At 44.6% G+C, this 17882-nt stretch overlaps 1 pseudogene across 1 annotated transcript in view; it reads left to right on the top strand.

The window, feature by feature from the left end:
- Positions 1 to 17882, top strand: part of LOC311516739 (chloride channel protein C-like) — a 112364-nt pseudogene that overhangs the window by 16525 nt on the left and 77957 nt on the right. Inside the window, exons 7-8 of the transcript XR_014714624.1 lie at positions 2743 to 2989; positions 14382 to 14577. The product of XR_014714624.1 is annotated as a chloride channel protein C-like (transcript). The remainder of the gene's footprint in view (positions 1 to 2742; positions 2990 to 14381; positions 14578 to 17882) is intronic.

The raw sequence follows: 17882 nt of genomic DNA, 5'->3' as shown, positions 1-17882 counted from the left end.
AGCAACATTTCAGTAAGTATTCAGGCATCATGTAACCCTTACTCCACTAGACAGCACTAGTTGATATGTATAAGGGCATGTCTACGCAGCAATAAAAAAAGCCCTGTGGCACTGAGTCTCAGAGTTGTCTGATTTGGGCTTGCAGAGCTCTGGTTGTGAGGCTGAAAATTGCTGTGCAGACATTCCTGCTCAGACTGGAGCCCGGCCTCTGAGACCCTCCCCGCCTCGTGAGGTTTCAGTGCCCAGGTTCTAGCCCCAGCCCAAATGTCTACACTGTGATATTTAGCCCTGCAGCCTGAGTCCCACAAGCCTGAGTCAGCTGAACTGGGTCAGCTATGGCCATGTTACTCTCAGAAAAACTATGTTAAAAGAAGGTAAAGTCTCCAAAGTCAAGCAGTCAAAAATTAGGAAATGCCAGACTTAAGGTTGCCTGCATAGCCTTAACTCAGCCCTTTTGTGCATATGCATTATGATATGGTCTTTAATGACATCGTCACCTACTATTTTTTCCACCACACCTCTGCATCATTCAGTGCACAGGATGGACAGTGCTCACTGAATGAGCAGAAATTCAGTAATTTGTTTTCTCCTTATTTGTGTGGTCCCAAGCCTTATTTGTTGCATGCTGGTCAAACCTTGCTCTGAAGACTGAATTATTTATTTCCTGATCAGCTTTTCTATGGCATCACAAACAATGAATTAATTCATCTTTGTAAAACCCCTGTGAGGTGGTGGTGGTATCCACATTTCATACAAGAAGATTAAAAGATTTTAAGATCAGAAGGGACCATTAGATCATGAAGTTTGACCTCCTGTATCTCTCTGGCCATTAAATTTCAACCAGTTACCCTGGTGTTGAGCTTAAAGCATATCTTACAGAAAGGCATCCAGTCATGATGTGAAGAGATCAAGAGATGGAGAATCCACCATTTCCTGTTATAGTGTTTCCAGTGCTGCCCTTGCGCTGCAACCTTAATTCTGGTATTTCTTAACTTTTGTGTGCTCGACTCGGCAAATGTAATGTTCTTGTAACATAACTTTTTGAATATAACTTCCTTGATTTTTTTTTAAGAAAAGCAAACTGAAAAAACAAATTAATCATGTGAAACTATATTGACTCCCACATGGTTCATCAGTTGGGTTTGGATTTTTAGTTCAACAGCAGAGACATGTGCCACTTGAGCTAACAGAGTAACTATAGCAATAGTAGGTTGTCAGACTCTGGGGCCCAGCCACTGGAGGGAGGTGAGGCACATATTTTCCCAGTGGGTTCCGCAGCCATTTGCTGACAGCGGGGGAATGGTAAGACTCAGGAATCATAGGTTTTATTCCAGATTCATATGGGAGTGTACGGTTACGGTTTCAGATCCTTCTTCCCCTCTCTCTCTGCAAATCTGACCCCTTTCAGCCCTTGGCCTCTCTAGCTTGTCCCAGTCTCCCCTCCATGTCCTAGTCTTCCTCCTTGCCCATCTGTAGTCCAGGCCACTTCCTTGTCCTCCTCTTCACTGCATGGATACTAGTAGTGGAAGCACTGAGAGCACAAAAGTGACACTCGTTCTCAGCTCCTGTGCCGGCGTCATAGCCGCTCCCGGCAGTGTGGAGGAGCAATTGCAGGGAAAATCCTGCTCTGCCCCTTCAGTGTCAAACTGGAGCATGCTCCCTGAAGACAGAGTGTTCAGAGAATTTAGCAGTCAAGTTCTAAGAAATCTCCACTGAGGGTGTGCAAACTGAGATTTTTCAGAGGCCCATAACTTGACCAAATTTGGATGGATTTTCACAACGCTGGCAAAAGGCACATCCCTGATAACTGGGTGATACGCCTCCTGGTCCCCCTCATTGCCAAATTTCAAGTCCCTGCTGAAAAGCATGGAGGCAGTAGAGTTTCACAGTTAAACAGTTGGAAAGATTTTTTTTTATTATTGGCAAAACAATGTATTTTTCTTTAATAAACTGGTGAACCATGTGAATTGAAAATGTATAGAAAATGTCAGCCTGACCAGACACCCAATATGGGAAATTTCAACCCAAAAGTTTGGCAAAATTATAAACAAATGAAAACAGAGTGTTATAATAGAAAGTGTTGAGAAAACTTAACTATGGTGTCGCTACATAAAATACAGGCAGTGCTCTGAGGAATCAAGAAATTGATCAGCATACAAACACACTCTGAGTTCCTAATGCAATGCACTAGGAGAGAAGTTCATTGGGGACAGGGTTAAAAAAGAGAGAAACTGATTTTTCTATTTGCTTTATAAGATATTAATCAGTTAACCAATCAACACATCCCCTGCTGCCCAGTCCACAGCCCGTTTAGGCCTCAGAATGTAACCCTCATAGTATTACTAACATATGGATGCACAGGTAACAGTTCCAAGATTTTTGCTTATCTTTGGGCTCACTGACCCCTCTTTTGGCAGCCTAGTTTGACATGGACCTTTGTGTCCTTGGCAGTTGACTGAAATCAGCTCACTTCTCCTATGCTGCCAAACAGCCACTAGTTATTACAGTTGTTGTGGGTCAGGTTTGAATTTAGACTCCAGAGGTGAAAAGCTCTATGTCCCCAAAACAAGGCCCTGAACACCCCAGTCCCCCTATATTCAGCCTTTTAAAACCTGTTTGCTTTAACAATAAATAGGCAAGGATTTTTTTTACCATTGATCAGTTTTCTAAACATATAAGTCTTAAAGCATGCCTTGCTGTGCCTCACTGTTTTCCGATGAATTATTTTTCTCCATGTTGTAGGAGGAATTTCATCACAGCTGGTGCAGGAGCAGGAATAGCCTTGGTATTCCGTGCCCCAGTGGGTGGACTCTTGTTCACACTGGAAGAGGTGGCCTCTTTCTGGGACATCAGACTGGCCTGGCAAACTTTCTTCTGCTGCTTGATGGCTTCCTTCACTACGGATTTACTCTCTTCATCTCTTTCTGGGTTTGTTTACAGAGGTCATTTTGGATTTTTCAAAGCAGAGAAAAGAATTTATTTTGGGTATGTACCAAATGAACTGTTTTTGAATAAAAATATAGCTCATGGATTTGTAATGTATATGGCAAATACCCATATCTCTTTGGGCCTGTGATGGAATCTGGGAATAAATAATCTGTGGCACAAATCCTGTTTTCAGTCAAGGATCTTGAAAAGCATAAATGGAAATTAGCCCATGAAAATTAAAACTAGCATATGGACTGTTTTTAAGCCTTTGGGGCTCCAGCAGCAATTGACACTGACCAGAGGACCCCTTCTCTTACCATGCCATGCTGCATACCAGCTAATATTAAATGACTACCTCTGACAGCAACATCATTTCTGATGAAGCACTTAATGATACAGTCTTAGGCCTTATCTTAACAAGGAAAAGAGGTGTGTTCTTACCAAGTATTCATTAACAAGTGGTAACTAACATGAGGTATATCCTAGTGAAGCTGAGGCAGTTTGTATTTTAACTGTATTAGCAATTCAAAGTAAACCCAAGGCTCCACCTTAATGCTGGAGCTAGTCAGTGAAATCTCCAAGGTGAGAGAGGCTGACAAAGAAGGGGGGGGACCAGCCCAGCCAGGAGAGGCACTACATTTAAAGCTGCACTCTCTTGTTGTCACCTTATCTGAGGGGTAAATTTCCCTCCCTGAGCATGCTACACCTGTGGGTAGGAAATGCGGAGAATTGCAATTTCCAATTTTCCTTGATGTGAATCTGGCCCATTCAGTTAAACTTTCTCTCAGGACCATCTTCTGTATGCAATTTTTTTTTCTTAAGCAACTTCTTAAAGCAGGGGTGGCGAACCTGTGGCTCCGGAGCCACATGCGGCTCTTCAGAGGTTAATACGCGGCTCCGTGTACAGGCACCGACTCCGGGGCTGGAGCTACAGGCGCCAATTTTCCCATGTGCCGGGGGGTGCTCACTGCTCAACCCCTGGCTCTGCCACAGGCCCTGCCCCTACTCCACTCCACCCCTTCCCGCCCCCTCTCCTGAGCCTGCTATGCCCTCGCTCCTCCCCCTCTTTGTGCGAGCCTCCTGCATGCTATGAAACAGCTCGTCGGGAGGTGCTGGGAGCAGGGCAGGGGAGCTGATGCAGGCAGGGGAGGGGGGCTGCTGACATATTACTGTGGCTCTTTGGCAATGTACATTGGTAAATTCTGGCTCCTTCTCAGGCTCAGGTTGGCCACCCCGTCTTAAAGTCTCCTCCAACCTGTCCAATATGATTTCGGTCAACTATTAGTTAGAACAAACTCTATTAGCTGAATTTTGCTACATGCATGGGTGGAAGCTTAGATAGGTTTGACTGTAGTTACTTTAACTGTTGCAGTTTTTGCTGAGCTGGCATTAGAGTGAAACAACGCCAAGGGCAACCATGTTGATTTCTGCATGTGGTTTCTCTTTAATGGCTCAGCCTTGGAGTGGGAACTGCATTCCTGGTAATTAATAGAAAATGTTTAGCTCTTAACATAACAGAACAATTATTTCCAAAGCCCTTTTCCTTCCCCGTGGGGATCCTTGCATTGAGCTCAGGCTATTAGATGGCCAACAGCTTGCAGTGTTTTTGGCTGGGATTATCAAAGGGTTAGCTGCCCAAATTCTACTGAACTGGGAATTGGGCATATAGCTCCTTTTTATTAGGAACTTTTCAAAATCCCAGCCCCGGCTGTTACCAGAGAACAATATGGGGTGCCCTGGGATAAGCAAGAAACATACCAAAAAATGTGAGGTATTGGGGGCAAAGGTATCTTTTTTTTTTTTTTTTTTTTTTTTTTGGGCATAACATTAATATCCATCATTTTCAACCTGCTGGGGCCAAAATCTGTGACATGTTGTTTTTTAAAATTTGATGATACTCAAAACACAGGATACATTGGAAAAATAGCAGATCGTTTCTGCAACAATAGGTGGGGAGACTTTGGTGGTGGTTTAACACTTGGCTCAGCTAAGTCTTGAATAGCTTCCTGGGAAGCTCTCTCTTTGTTGCTGTTTGCCAGCTGTTGCCTGTAAATGGATACAAATACAAAGAAAAATAAATAATACTTGGAAGACACAAGTATTTATTTACATGCTAAAAGATATTGTTGAACATGCCGGATCATGGCACTCAAACAAACTTCCCACCCCCACACAAATTTTGTTTGATCTCAGGAAGACTATACAACCACAGACATGAAATTCCATCATTTTCTTTGTTTATCAAAAGCAGCATGTATAAAATAACCATAGGACAATAGCTGTCAATCTTTGCTCAAGTACTGTTGAGGGCTTGGGTCTGTATTCTGCAAAGTGCTGAGTGAGTGTCCTTGGTTCCCAGTGACTTCAAGCAGAGATAAGAGCACTCAAAACCCCATAGAACTGTGTGGTGTTGGTCAGATTTGAGATCCACTGGACAAGCTGTGTGGGGAAGTTTGCACCGAACAATATTGCTTGCAATATCCCTGCCTCTAACCAGTGCTTAGTAATACGTATTCTTCATCATAAGTACCAACAATTGTCCATCACCCTAGAAGAAGAAAGACTCTTTGCAGATGCTACTCAAAAATACTACCCTTTGTTTCTGAGGGGGGATGTAAGTGGACAATAATGCAATCATTTTTCCTTTGAAGGAAGTTTTTTTCCTAACCCTAAGTAGTTAATGGTTGGAGAACATCCTGAAGTCTGAGGGTTTTGATATTCCTTTTGAATTTTTATTCTGTCTGGTATAGCACTGGATATTTTTATTATTCACATAAATGTCTCGCCCTATTTTGAATTCTACTAAGATTTTTACTTCAATAATATTTTTGACAGCTACTTCCTTCATAGGTTAATTACACATTGCATTAATACCAAGCCATATGCTTCTTTCTGTACCATGGTATGGAGGGAAGCAACCGCATGCTATCCATGCAAAATTAGGTATGGGAGCATAGAGCAGCGGAAAGACCAGAAACCATTTCTTTCACTCCATTTAGCTGCCAGGAAATCTGCACCACTTCCCCAGGGTACACACTGTTATGTGTACACACTACCTTGTTTGTGTGGGGACTTCTCATCTCAGAATTTCATTGTCAGGAAGACAATGCAGAGTCAGGCTACATTCTCCCTTTCTTGATTTTCTTCCTGCTACTTTGTTATCTTCATGTTCCACTCTAACTCTCTTTGGTGTGTGAGCACTCTAAAATACTTATACATTATTAGCTTGTCTTAACCTATAAATATTACCCAACTGTTATGTAATGCTTTTCATCTGTCGCTTATAAAGCACTTTATAATGGAGGTAAGTATCATTATCCTTATTTTACAGGTGAGGAAATTTAGGCAGGGAGAGATGAAATAACTTGCCCAAAGTCACACAACAGGCCAATGGCAGAACTGGGACTAGAACCTAGCTCTACTGAGTCCCAGCCGAGTATGTGTTCCTTAGTGCATTCCTCATAAGTAGACTTCACTGGCTCCGGATCATTTTTCATTGCTTTTCTCTAATTCCCTCCAGTTTGTCTCTGCATTTCTGGTAATGTAGTGCCCACAACTGAGGCAGTATTCCTGGCTGTGTAGGTAGGATTCATTACTTGCATGCTCCATGCTATGCTGACTCTGCATGTTCTGTGCAAAATTGTACTGGGCACTTCTGCTTCCATTTCATATTAGACTTGCATCTAACTTTCTGTAACTGGTATCTTATCGCCGCAGGCTTTTATTAACTCAGCATGCTTGTTTAGTTACCAACCTCCTTTTGCATTTCTGGTAACTTTTTTTTTTTTTAAACCTCATGTTTCTTAGCTATTCCTCGTGAAATCACAATAGTCCCTCCCTGTTTTTTGAATTCTCTTTTTACAGAAAAACTGAAGTCTCCTGCTGTCTAGTTAGGGCATCTTTTAAAATTTCCCAGTCTTCTTTCACACGGACACATTTTAATACCTCTGCTGTGTACATGTCTTTTCACAGATGTCAACAGCGCCCTGTTTTTTAATTCCTTGACATTTTCGGTCCTGAATTGTAACATATTTGTACTGTTGTGTTCTGTGAATTCAATACCCCACTCAAACTAGTTATCATGAACTGCAGTTGAAAACGTCTCAATTCTGCCATACAGTATTGGAAAAGTATATAAATATACATAGCAATTATGAAAACAAACTGAAGGTTGATCCAACACAAAAGGAGAACCTTTCTGTACCAAAAACACACAAGAGGGTAAAATACAAGAATGACTGCTGTTTTTAGTATTTGTAGCCCTTTACAAACTCATATTAGGACATCTTCAGAAAAAGGGAGTGGATGTTGGCCCTCTCCATCTTCTTTTAGTGTCAGAGGAAAAACTGGATAGAATTACCACCACATGACTTCTGCTGGAGTTCTATAGGTTTTGGCTGTCCAGATGGTACAGATAATCAGAAGTATTTTCACTTCAGTTAGTTTCAGACACAGGGGAAATTTAACTTCTTTCATGTTTGTGGCATTAACCAACACAGTTTATAGTGAATAAACTCTGAATTGAAAGTTGGTGGGTTATGTTTCTCAAGAAAAATATTTATTTTCCTCAGTTTCACTCTACACAGGATAATGTTACAAGAGGAATTTATTGCATGGCAGCTCTATGTGATTCTGCAGAGCTCAAGATTTTTAGGAAGCTTGACTTTATTTATTGTTACTTGGACCGCTGGGTTATTTCCAAGGGTGAAGCTCACTGGGGCAGGCTACAGATTTCTCTTGGGGGCTGGTCTCAGATTGCAGCTCGAACTGTCACAGGAACTAAGATCCACCAATACACCTTGCCACTTTTTGTTCCAAATGCAAGGCCTACTTGCTTGTCCTTGCCTTTGCTAATACAAACGCACAGCGTACATGTAATATATTAAAATATATATATAAAAAAGTCCTCATGCAATTTCTCCCAGAGAAAGGGAGGCAGAAAGAAAGAACCACTCATGACTGAGGTTAGTCACATAACTTAATGCAGTCTTGGAAGGCACTCCAATACTACAGTGCTGAGGATAGTGTGAGAAACTGAACAGAATAGAATTCTTGCTATTTCAGATTTAGCAGCTGCCCTCTATATTTAAACAGTTAGGTCTGTGTAGACAGGATATTGTAATAAAGAGGATGATTTTGTTGTAGCAATTGCTGAAAATAATGCCAGGGTTGTACATCATGGTCAGATAGCATTGTTAAAGCCCTGACACTACTCTGTATCTGTGCAAATGTTTGGAAAAGGTTTTTGTCCCAGTTAGAGGGCTAGCTGCACTTTTGTCCCTTTCATAGTTTTTCCGAGTGCACCCCATCAGGTATCAGGCCTCTTGCCTTCATCTTTTCTGAGTTGGAATCCCATAATTCTCCCACTCTTAGACCTTATCCCAGGGCTACAGCATCCTGTGTATCAACACATGAGTGCTTAGCAGTCCCAGTTGGATTTAGCCCATGCATGCCTTTCCTGTAGGTGCTATGCCCAGTGGTTAATACGGTGACCAAGCAGCTTTCTTAAAACTAAGTATTGTTTAATCTTAACAGTAGGAACAAAGCATAAGACAAAAAAGGTTTTAAAACAGTTAAGTCTATACACATCTATCTCACTTGAGGCTTTCCATGCCCTGGAAGATAAAGAAGGCCTCATGACTTCAAATCCGCTTTGCAGTCCCTGACAACTGCCCCTGCCCCCTCTTCTAGTGAGTCACCTTTTAACTGTTTTGTGTCCTTTTGATCTGTCTGTTCCCAGCCTTGGCAAAACAGCAGTGTAACTTTGGGTTGGAGCAAAAGAAGTAGCATTTACCTAACTTAGGGTATGTCTACACTACGAAATTAGGTCGAATTTATAGAAGTCAGTTTTTTAGAAATCGGTTTTATATATTCGAGTGTGTGTGTCCCCACAGAAAATGCTCTAAGTGCATTAAGTGCATTAACTCGGCGGAGCGCTTCCACAGTACCGAGGCAAGCATCGACTTCTGGAGCGTTGCACTGTGGGTAGCTATCCCACAGTCTCCGCTGCCCATTGGAATTCTGGGTTGAGATCCCAATGCCTGATGGGGCTAAAACATTGTCGCGGGTGGTTCTGGGTACATATCGTCAGGCCCCCGTTCCCTCCCTCCCCCCGTGAAAGCAAGGGCAGACAATCATTTCGCGCCTTTTTTCCTGAGTTACCTGTGCAGACGCCATACCACGGCAAGCATGGAGCCCGCTCAGGTAACCGTCACCCTATGTCTCCTGGGTGCTGGCAGACGCGGTACGGCTTTGCTGCACAGTAGCAGCAACCCATTGCCTTCTGGCAGCAGACGGTGCAATACGACTGGTAGTCGTCCTCGTCGTGTCTGAGGTGCTCCTGGCCACGTCGGCTGGGAGCGCCTGGGCAGACATGGGCGCAGGGACTAAATTTGGAGTGACTTGACCAGGTCATTCTCTTTGGTCCTGCAGTCCTATTGAACCGTCTTATGGTGAGCGGGCAGGCGATACGGACTGCTAGCAGTCGTACTGTACCATCTTCTGCCAGGCAGGCAAGAGATGAGGATTGCTAGCAGTCGTATTGTACCATCTTATGCCAGGCAGGCAAGAGATGAAGATGGCTAGCAGTCGTACTGTACCATCTTCTGCCGAGCAGCCATGAGATGTGGATGGCATGCAGTCCTTCTGCACCGTCTGCTGCCAGCCAAAGATGTAAAAGATAGATGGAGTGGGTCAGAACAAGAAATAGACCAGATTTGTTTTGTACTCATTTGCCTCCTCCCCTGTCTAGATCACACTGCAGTCACTCACAGAGAAGGTGCAGCGAGGTAAATCTAGCCATGTATCAATCAGAGGCCAGGCTAACCTCCTTGTTCCAATAACACCGATAACTTAGGTGCACCATTTCTTATTGGAACCCTCCGTGCAGTCCTGCCTGAAATACTCCTTGATGTACAGGCACACCCTTTGTTGATTTTAGCTCCCTGAAGCCAACCCTGTAAGCCGTGTCGTCAGTCGCCCCTCCCTCCGTCAGAGCAACGGCAGACAATCGTTCCGCGCCTTTTTTCTGTGCGGATGCCATACCAAGGCAAGCATGGAGGCCGCTGAGCTCATTTTGGCAATTAGGAGCACATTAACCACCACACGCATTATCCAGCAGTATATGCAGCACCAGAACATGGCAACGCGATACCGGGCGAGGAGGCGACGTCAGCGCGGTCCCGTGAGTGATCAGGACATGGACACAGATTTATCTGAAAGCATGGGCCCTGCCAATGCATGCATCATGGTGCTAATGGGGCAGGTTCATGCTGTGGAACGCCGATTCTGGGTTCGGGAAACAAGCACAGACTGGTGGGACCGCATAGTGTTGCAGGTCTGGGATGATTCCCAGTGGCTGCGAAACTTTCGCATGCGTAGGGGCACTTTCATGGAACTTTGTGACTTGCTTTCCCCTGCCCTGAAGCGCATGAATACCAAGATGAGAGCAGCCCTCACAGTTGAGAAGCGAGTGGCGATAGCCCTGTGGAAGCTTGCAACGCCAGACAGCTACTGGTCAGTTGGGAATCAATTTGGAGTGGGCAAATCTACTGTGGGGGCTGCTGTGATGCAAGTAGCTCACACAATCAAAGATCTGCTGATATCAAGGGTAGTGACCCTGGGAAATGTGCAGGTCATAGTGGATGGCTTTGCTGCAATGGGATTCCCTAACTGTGGTGGGGCTATAGACGGAACCCATATCCCTATCTTGGCACCGGAGCACCAAGCCGCCGAGTACATAAACCGCAAGGGGTACTTTTCGATAGTGCTGCAAGCTCTGGTGGATCACAAGGGACGTTTCACCAGCATCAACGTGGGATGGCCGGGAAAGGTGCATGATGCTCGCATCTTCAGGAACTCTGGTCTGTTTCAAAAGCTGCAGGAAGGGACTTTATTCCCAGACCAGAAAATAACTGTTGGGGATGTTGAAATGCCTATATGTATCCTTGGGGACCCAGCCTACCCCTTAATGCCATGGCTCATGAAGCCGTACACAGGCAGCCTGGACAGTAGTCAGGAGCTGTTCAACTACAGGCTGAGCAAGTGCAGAATGGTGGTAGAATGTGCATTTGGACGTTTAAAGGCGCGCTGGCGCAGTTTACTGACTCGCTTAGACCTCAGCGAAACCAATATTCCCACTGTTATTACTGCTTGCTGTGTGCTCCACAATATCTGTGAGAGTAAGGGGGAGACGTTTATGGCAGGGTGGGAGGTTGAGGCAAATCGCCTAGCTGCTGGTTACGCACAGCCAGACACCAGGGCGGTTAGAAGAGCACAGGAGGGCGCGGTACGCATCAGAGAAGCTTTGAAAACCAGTTTCATGACTGGCCAGGCTACGGTGTGAAAGTTCTGTTTGTTTCTCCTTGATGAAACCCCCCGCCCCTTGGTTCACTCTACTTCCCTGTAAGCTAACCACCCTCCCCTCCTCCCTTTAATCATTGCTTGCAGAGGCAATAAAGTCATTGCTGCTTCACAGTCATGCATTCGTTATTCATTCATCACACAAATAGGGAGATGACTACCAAGGTATCCCAGGAGGGGTGGTGGAGGAGGGAAGGAAAATGCCACACAGCACTTTAAGCACAGCACTTTAAAAGTTTACAACTTTAAAATTTATTGAATGACAGCCTTCTTTTTTTTGGGCAATCCTCTGTGGTGGAGTGGCTGGTTGGCCGGAGGCCCCCCCACCGCGTTCTTGGGCGTCTCGGTGTGGAGGCTATGGAACTTGGGGAGGAGGGCGGTTGGTTACAGAGGGGCAGCAGTGGCAGTCTGTGCTCCAGCTGCCTTTGCTGCAGCTCAACCATACACTGGAGCATACTGGTTTGGTCCTGCAGCAGCCTCAGCATTGAATCCTGCCTCCTCTCATCACGCTGCCGCCACATTTGAGCTTCAGCCCTGTCTTCAGCCCGCCACTTACTCTCTTCAGCCCTCCACCTCTCCTCCCGGTCATTTTGTGCTTTCCTGCACTCTGACATTATTTGCCTCCACGCATTCGTCTGTGCTCTGTCAGTGTGGGAGGACAGCATGAGCTCGGAGAACATTTCATCACGAGTGCGTTTTTTTTTCTTTCTAAGCTTCACTAGCCTCTGGGAAGGAGAAGATCCTGTGATCATTGAAACACATGCAGCTGGTGGAGAAAAAAAAAGGGACAGCGGTATTTAAAAAGACACATTTTATAAAACAGTCGCTACACTTTTTCAGGGTAAACCTTGCTGTTAACATTACATACATAGCACATGTGCTTTTGTTACAAGGTCGCATTTTGCCTCCTCCCACCGCGTGACTACCCCCTCAACCTTCCCCCCTCCCTGTGGCTAACAGCGGGGAACATTTCTGTTTAGCCACAGGCAAACAGCCCAGCAGGAATGGGCTCCTCTGAGTGTCCCCTGAAGAAAAGCACTCTATTTCAACCAGGTGACCATGAATTATATCTCACTCTCCTGAGGATAACACAGAGAGATAAAGAACGGATTTTGGTTGAATGCCAGCAAACATACACTGCAATGCTTTGTTCTACAGTGATTCCCGAGTACGTGTTACTGGCCTGGAGTGGTAAAGTGTCCTACCATGAAGGACGAAATAAGGCTGCCCTCCCCAGAAACCTTTTGCAAAGGCTTTAGGACTACATCTAGGAGAACCGCAAATGCCAGGGCAAAGTAATCCTTTCACATGCTTGCTTTTAAACCATGTATAGCATTTTAAAAGGTACACTCACCAGAGGTCCCTTCTCCGCCTGCTGGGTCCAGGAGGCAGCCTTGGGTGGGTTCGGGGGGTACTGGCTCCAGGTCTAGGGTGAGAAACAGTTCCTGGCTGTCGGGAAAACCGGTTTCTCCGCTTGCTTGCTGTGAGCTATCTACAACCTCCTCCTCATCATCATCTTCTTCGTCCCCAAAACCTGCTTCCGTATTGCCTCCATCTCCATTGAAGGAGTCAAACAACACGGCTGGGGTAGTGGTGGCTGAACCCCCTAAAATGGCATGCAGCTCATCATAGAAGCGGCATGTTTGGGGCTCTGACCCAGAGCGGCAGTTCGCCTCTCTGGTTTTCTGGTAGGCTTGCCTCAGCTCCTTCAGTTTCACGCGGCACTGCTTCGGGTCCCTGTTATGGCCTCTGTCCTTCATGCCCTGGGAGATTTTGACAAAGGTTTTGGCATTTCGAAAACTGGAACGGAGTTCTGATAGCACGGATTCCTCTCCCCAAACAGCGATCAGATCCCGTACCTCCCGTTCGGTCCATGCTGGAGCTCTTTTGCGATTCTGGGACTCCATCATGGTCACCTGTGCTGATGAGCTCTGCATGGTCACCTGCAGCTTGCCACGCTGGCCAAACAGGAAATGAGATTCAAAAGTTTGCGGTTCTTTTCCTGTCTACCTGGCCAGTGCATCTGAGTTGAGAGTGCTGTCCAGAGCGGTCATAATGGAGCACTCTGGGATAGCTCCCGGAGGCCAATACCATCGAATTGTGTCCACAGTACCCCAAACTCGAGCCGGCAACGTCGATTTAAGCGCTAATCCACTTGTCAGGGGTGGAGTAAGGAAATCGATTTTAAGAGCCCTTTAAGTCGAAATAAAGGGCTTCATTGTGTGGACGGGTGCAGGTTTAAATCGATTTAACGCTGCTAAATTCGACCTAAAGTCCTAGTGTAGACCAGGGCTTAATAGCCCGGTGTTGATTCTTAATGACCCTTGCCATGTTTACTAGGAGGCTACTGGTCTAGAGTACATAGAGTTCCTGCTGGTTTCCTAACAGTTCTGCTATAAACCAACATATGCATACAGTAAACATTCCAATATAAGTATAAAATAACTGTCCAAATAACTAGGTCATACACAGTATTAATACACATTTACAGATTAGCCATACCTCCTTCAGTTTTACTTGCAGTTTATTCAGTGATTTTGAAATAGGTAGTTGCAGATTGAAGCTTAATAAATGATTATGAATAATGAGGTGGTTTAAGGTACAGTGAGTGGAATCCTGGCCTCGCTGAAGTCAAGGTAAGTTTCTGCATTATACCCTGAAGTTCTGAGCTCTCTCAGTAATAAGAGATGCATCACAAAGATTTCTGCCTGATGGACTGCTTCTACTCATGGAAAGAGAGGCCCAAGAAGGAGCTGCAGTACTAAGTCTTCAGCCTGATTTGATCAAGTCCTTTCCAATCTTTTTAAAAATCAAACAACTGTCTGGTGGCGCTATGTGCTGCCTGGGTTTGTATTTTCTGATCCTGATCCTGCAAGGTTCTGAGGAGACGTCTCTTGGCTCCTCATGGGAACATCCCTAAATTTGAGAACTGCACTCCTTAATTTGCAAGGAAAGGTCTGTTTCTTATAAAGTAAATTTTGCTTATTTGTTGCATTGTTATATCATGTTTCACTTCACAGAGTAGCTGCTGTATTTCAAATCACTGGCAGAATTCTTAGACCGTATAGTCTTTCTTTTCTCCTTCAATTCAGGTTAAAAATTTGCTGGATATGAGTGTCTTGGCCTTCGTTCCGACCATTTTCCTTGGAATACTTGGAGAACTTTTTGGAGCTCTCTTTGTTTCCCTAAATATAAAGATTAATAAATTACGTGAGCGTTTCTTTAGCTCAGTTAAAAAAACATCCCTCCAGAAAAACAAGCAAGCTCTTGGAATCTGTGCTGTTTCTTGTAAGTAAATAATGTGTGTTTCTCAATTGAAGTCATGTTTAAAATGGTTCAGGTAAGAGTGAAGGCCAGTCACAGGGTGGCTAGATGGAACAGCGGATGACAGGGAAAAGTGACTTTCTGGTGCACGATTTAGCATAATTGATGTGCAATGGGCAGAGGGGACCCAAAATGTTGTACAGGGATTTTCAGTGTGTGTGTACATGGGTAGAAGTGTACAGTGTTTATTTGTTGTTGTTCATTATTTTTTTATAGCACTTACCAAGGTACTTTCCGTATTGACCCCAGCCACTCCTTCATTCTCATGATACTACATTTATTTAGCAGTATGGAGAACTGTTTTGCTGGGTTGATGGCTGTCACATTCATTTTTGGTGTTTTGGATGGTTGCCACCAGTTGGTTCCAAACATTTCCTTTCCCCTCATTCTTCCTCATCAATGACAGACCACCTTGGCATTTGGGAGAGGCATGGTTGCCAGCATCCTCTCTCCATCCTCTCTGCTCTCATCAAGGGATAACATGTTCTCCTCCCTGGCCTTTGGTATCTTCAGGTGGCAGTCTGGCAGGCCTGTTTCCCCTCTAATCCACTTGTCATCTTGTGGGGTCAGTCTATTTCCCTGCTTTGGTGCAAAATAATCAATTAGATCCCTCTGCTACATCTGCACCTCTAAAATGTAAAAGGCAATTGGGAGTGTGACATATCCAAGTAACATGACACACCATGAAGAGGGATCTCTATTTGTTGGGGAAATGGAAGATGCATGGGGCATAAGGGTTTGAGAGCACCTCAGAACTTTGGATGAATTTTGAGAACTTTTTAAATGTTGCTTCATAGCTGGATTGAGGCCTGGGCTAGATGTGAAAGGATCTATCCTATTTCCAGTCCTTTGAGCTATCTAGTCTCCCACTGAGTACAGCTTTTAGTTTGTGGGAAGGATGTTTCCATAAGAACTAGAAAAGTACTGCGAGCCTAAAAGGTTTGTTTGTGTGTGTGTGTCTTTCCATCATTTTCAATTCAAAAATATGATGAAAGACATGGAGAGGGGGCTTTGGGGTGGAGAGGTTGAAGTGTTTAGAGAATTCTTCTGTACTTTATTTGTAGATTACTCTGAGCTGGATTTCTCCACCAGTTTTATCTTCTGAATGCCGACTTTTCATTATTTTCCTTTCTCCATTTTTTGCAGAAGTTTGCAGGGTTTTCCGATATTTTAAAGTGCCTGAATGACCCTATTGTACTCTTTTCTTCAGAGAAACGAGTGCAAACCAAAACCTCATGCTGTTGACATCTCTTAGGCGACTTGCCAGTTTATTTACTGAGTTCAAGCTCCCTCCTGAAGAGGAAACTTTATTAAAGGGCACTGAGCCTACCCATGCAAATCCTTGCCTGCCTGTCGGCCCGAATAACCCTATCAGCCAACCTCTGCTCTGAGACAGCAAAAGGATATTGGTGTCAGAGGAGAACAATGGTTACTGGTTTAATTCTTCTATACTTTTTGAGATATACTGACATTAGGTCCTGCTCTACAACACAATTACAACTGGAGTAGAGAGTATCAATTTACCACACAGTTGTACCCCATTGGTATAGGCAGCATCCACCTCTGTTATAACAGGGTATATAATTATAAATAAATATATATAAAAAAGAGCCATACTGTGGCCCTGGGCAAAACCCAACAGTTTTAGAATGTGATTGGGTCACAACCTCATTGTAGCTGAATGCCCCAAGGGGATGCTAGTAATTGTTATGATAGTGTATAAAAGACTTAATTAAATGAGGCATTAAACCATATGTACAAAAACTGATTTCCATAAACCTCTTGAAACCCCTGCCCCTTATCAGTCTCTGATGTTTTACTTCAGAATTTCTTGTATTCCTTCACTTACTTACCTCATTTAGAAGAGGTAAAAGTGAGATGGTCTTGTTCTAAAGCCTAAGGGCTCATCCCCGCTGCCACTTAAGTCACTCAGGGGTGTGAAAAAGACACCCCACTCTGAGCAACATAAGTTACATTGACCTTAGTGCTGTCCACACTGGTGCTGTGTTGGTGGGCGACACTCTCCCTCTGACATAGCTTCCATCTCTCACAGAAGTGGAGTAATTATGCTGATGGGAGGCTCCAAACAGAATTGCAATGCCATTGAGGCCTAATAATAACCAGGGGCTTTTCTATGTCCAGAAAGCTTCATGCTTTTCCTTGCTGCATAATGTCATGAATTGCAACTATTCATTTATCATTTGTAGATTGTCTGAGCTATGGAAGCCTTTGCTTCTTCCCTCTACAGCTTCACCTGTTGCCTTCTCATAAATACATTACAAACTCCTTGCATGAACTACTTACATGTACGAAAACAGACTATTACTTTATCAGGACACAGGATGGGATTTAAATTTAGGACCAGCTAGCTGAGATCTGGGGTCAGATATAAAGAGAAAACAAGATGTAATAAAATGTTTATTTTATATCGCTAAAGGGCCAATCCCACATGATACTGAGCACCAGCAAGATTCAGAGAGTGTCACAATTACCAGGTGAGCAGTGCTTTAGAGCCCTCTCAGTCAGTCTTGAGTGCACACCTCACGTGGCAGAGCTGGCTTGCCCTGCACCTCACTGTGTGTGGAACCACTCTTAGACTGATCTCTGGACTGCAGCCCCACCTCCTCTTGACCAAATACATTAACACAAGAGGCCCAACTGGGGTTAGGACCTATAAGTCCTTTCACCCTCGGGGTGCCTGTGACAGCAATTGATTAAAGAGACTCAAATAGCTTCTTCAAAACAAAACATTATATATTCACCCAAAGATGCAGAGTAAAGGGATCAAACAATGAAAAGCCTAAAACCATGGGTCTTATTTACATCTTAATCTTTTCTTGCAGGCTTGGTAAATTCCCTTCAGCCCAGTTACCCCATCTCTGGCTGCGAGAAGCAGATGACTGTTGCAGCTTCTCCCTCCTTCTGTGGCTATGTCTAGTCTTGGAGCTGGGGGTGTGAGTCCCAGCTTGAGCAGACATTGAGCTAGTACAAATAGTAGTCATGGTAGCACAAGCAGTGGCAACGGCGGTGCAGGGATCGCTGCCCTGAGTATAAACCCACCCGGACCCTGTGGGTACGTACTTAGGGGAAAAGCCTGGGCTGCTTCAGCTACGCTACTATTTTTAGTGTGCTAGCTTGATGAGAGGTAGCCACGAGTATGTCTGCTCAAGCTGGGAATTGCCCGCCCCAGCTCCAACTGTAGACGTTGCCTGAGTGTGTCTGTCAGCCTGTGTGTTAGCCTCAATCTTTCTACCCCTCCCCTTCTGCCA

This window comes from Lepidochelys olivacea, assembly GCF_965140295.1.
Source record: "Lepidochelys olivacea isolate rLepOli2 genome assembly, chromosome: 2".
Lineage (NCBI taxonomy): Eukaryota > Metazoa > Chordata > Testudines > Cheloniidae > Lepidochelys > Lepidochelys olivacea.
The sequence above is the reverse complement of the archived record's forward strand: the minus strand, read 5'-3'. Positions and strand labels throughout refer to the sequence as shown.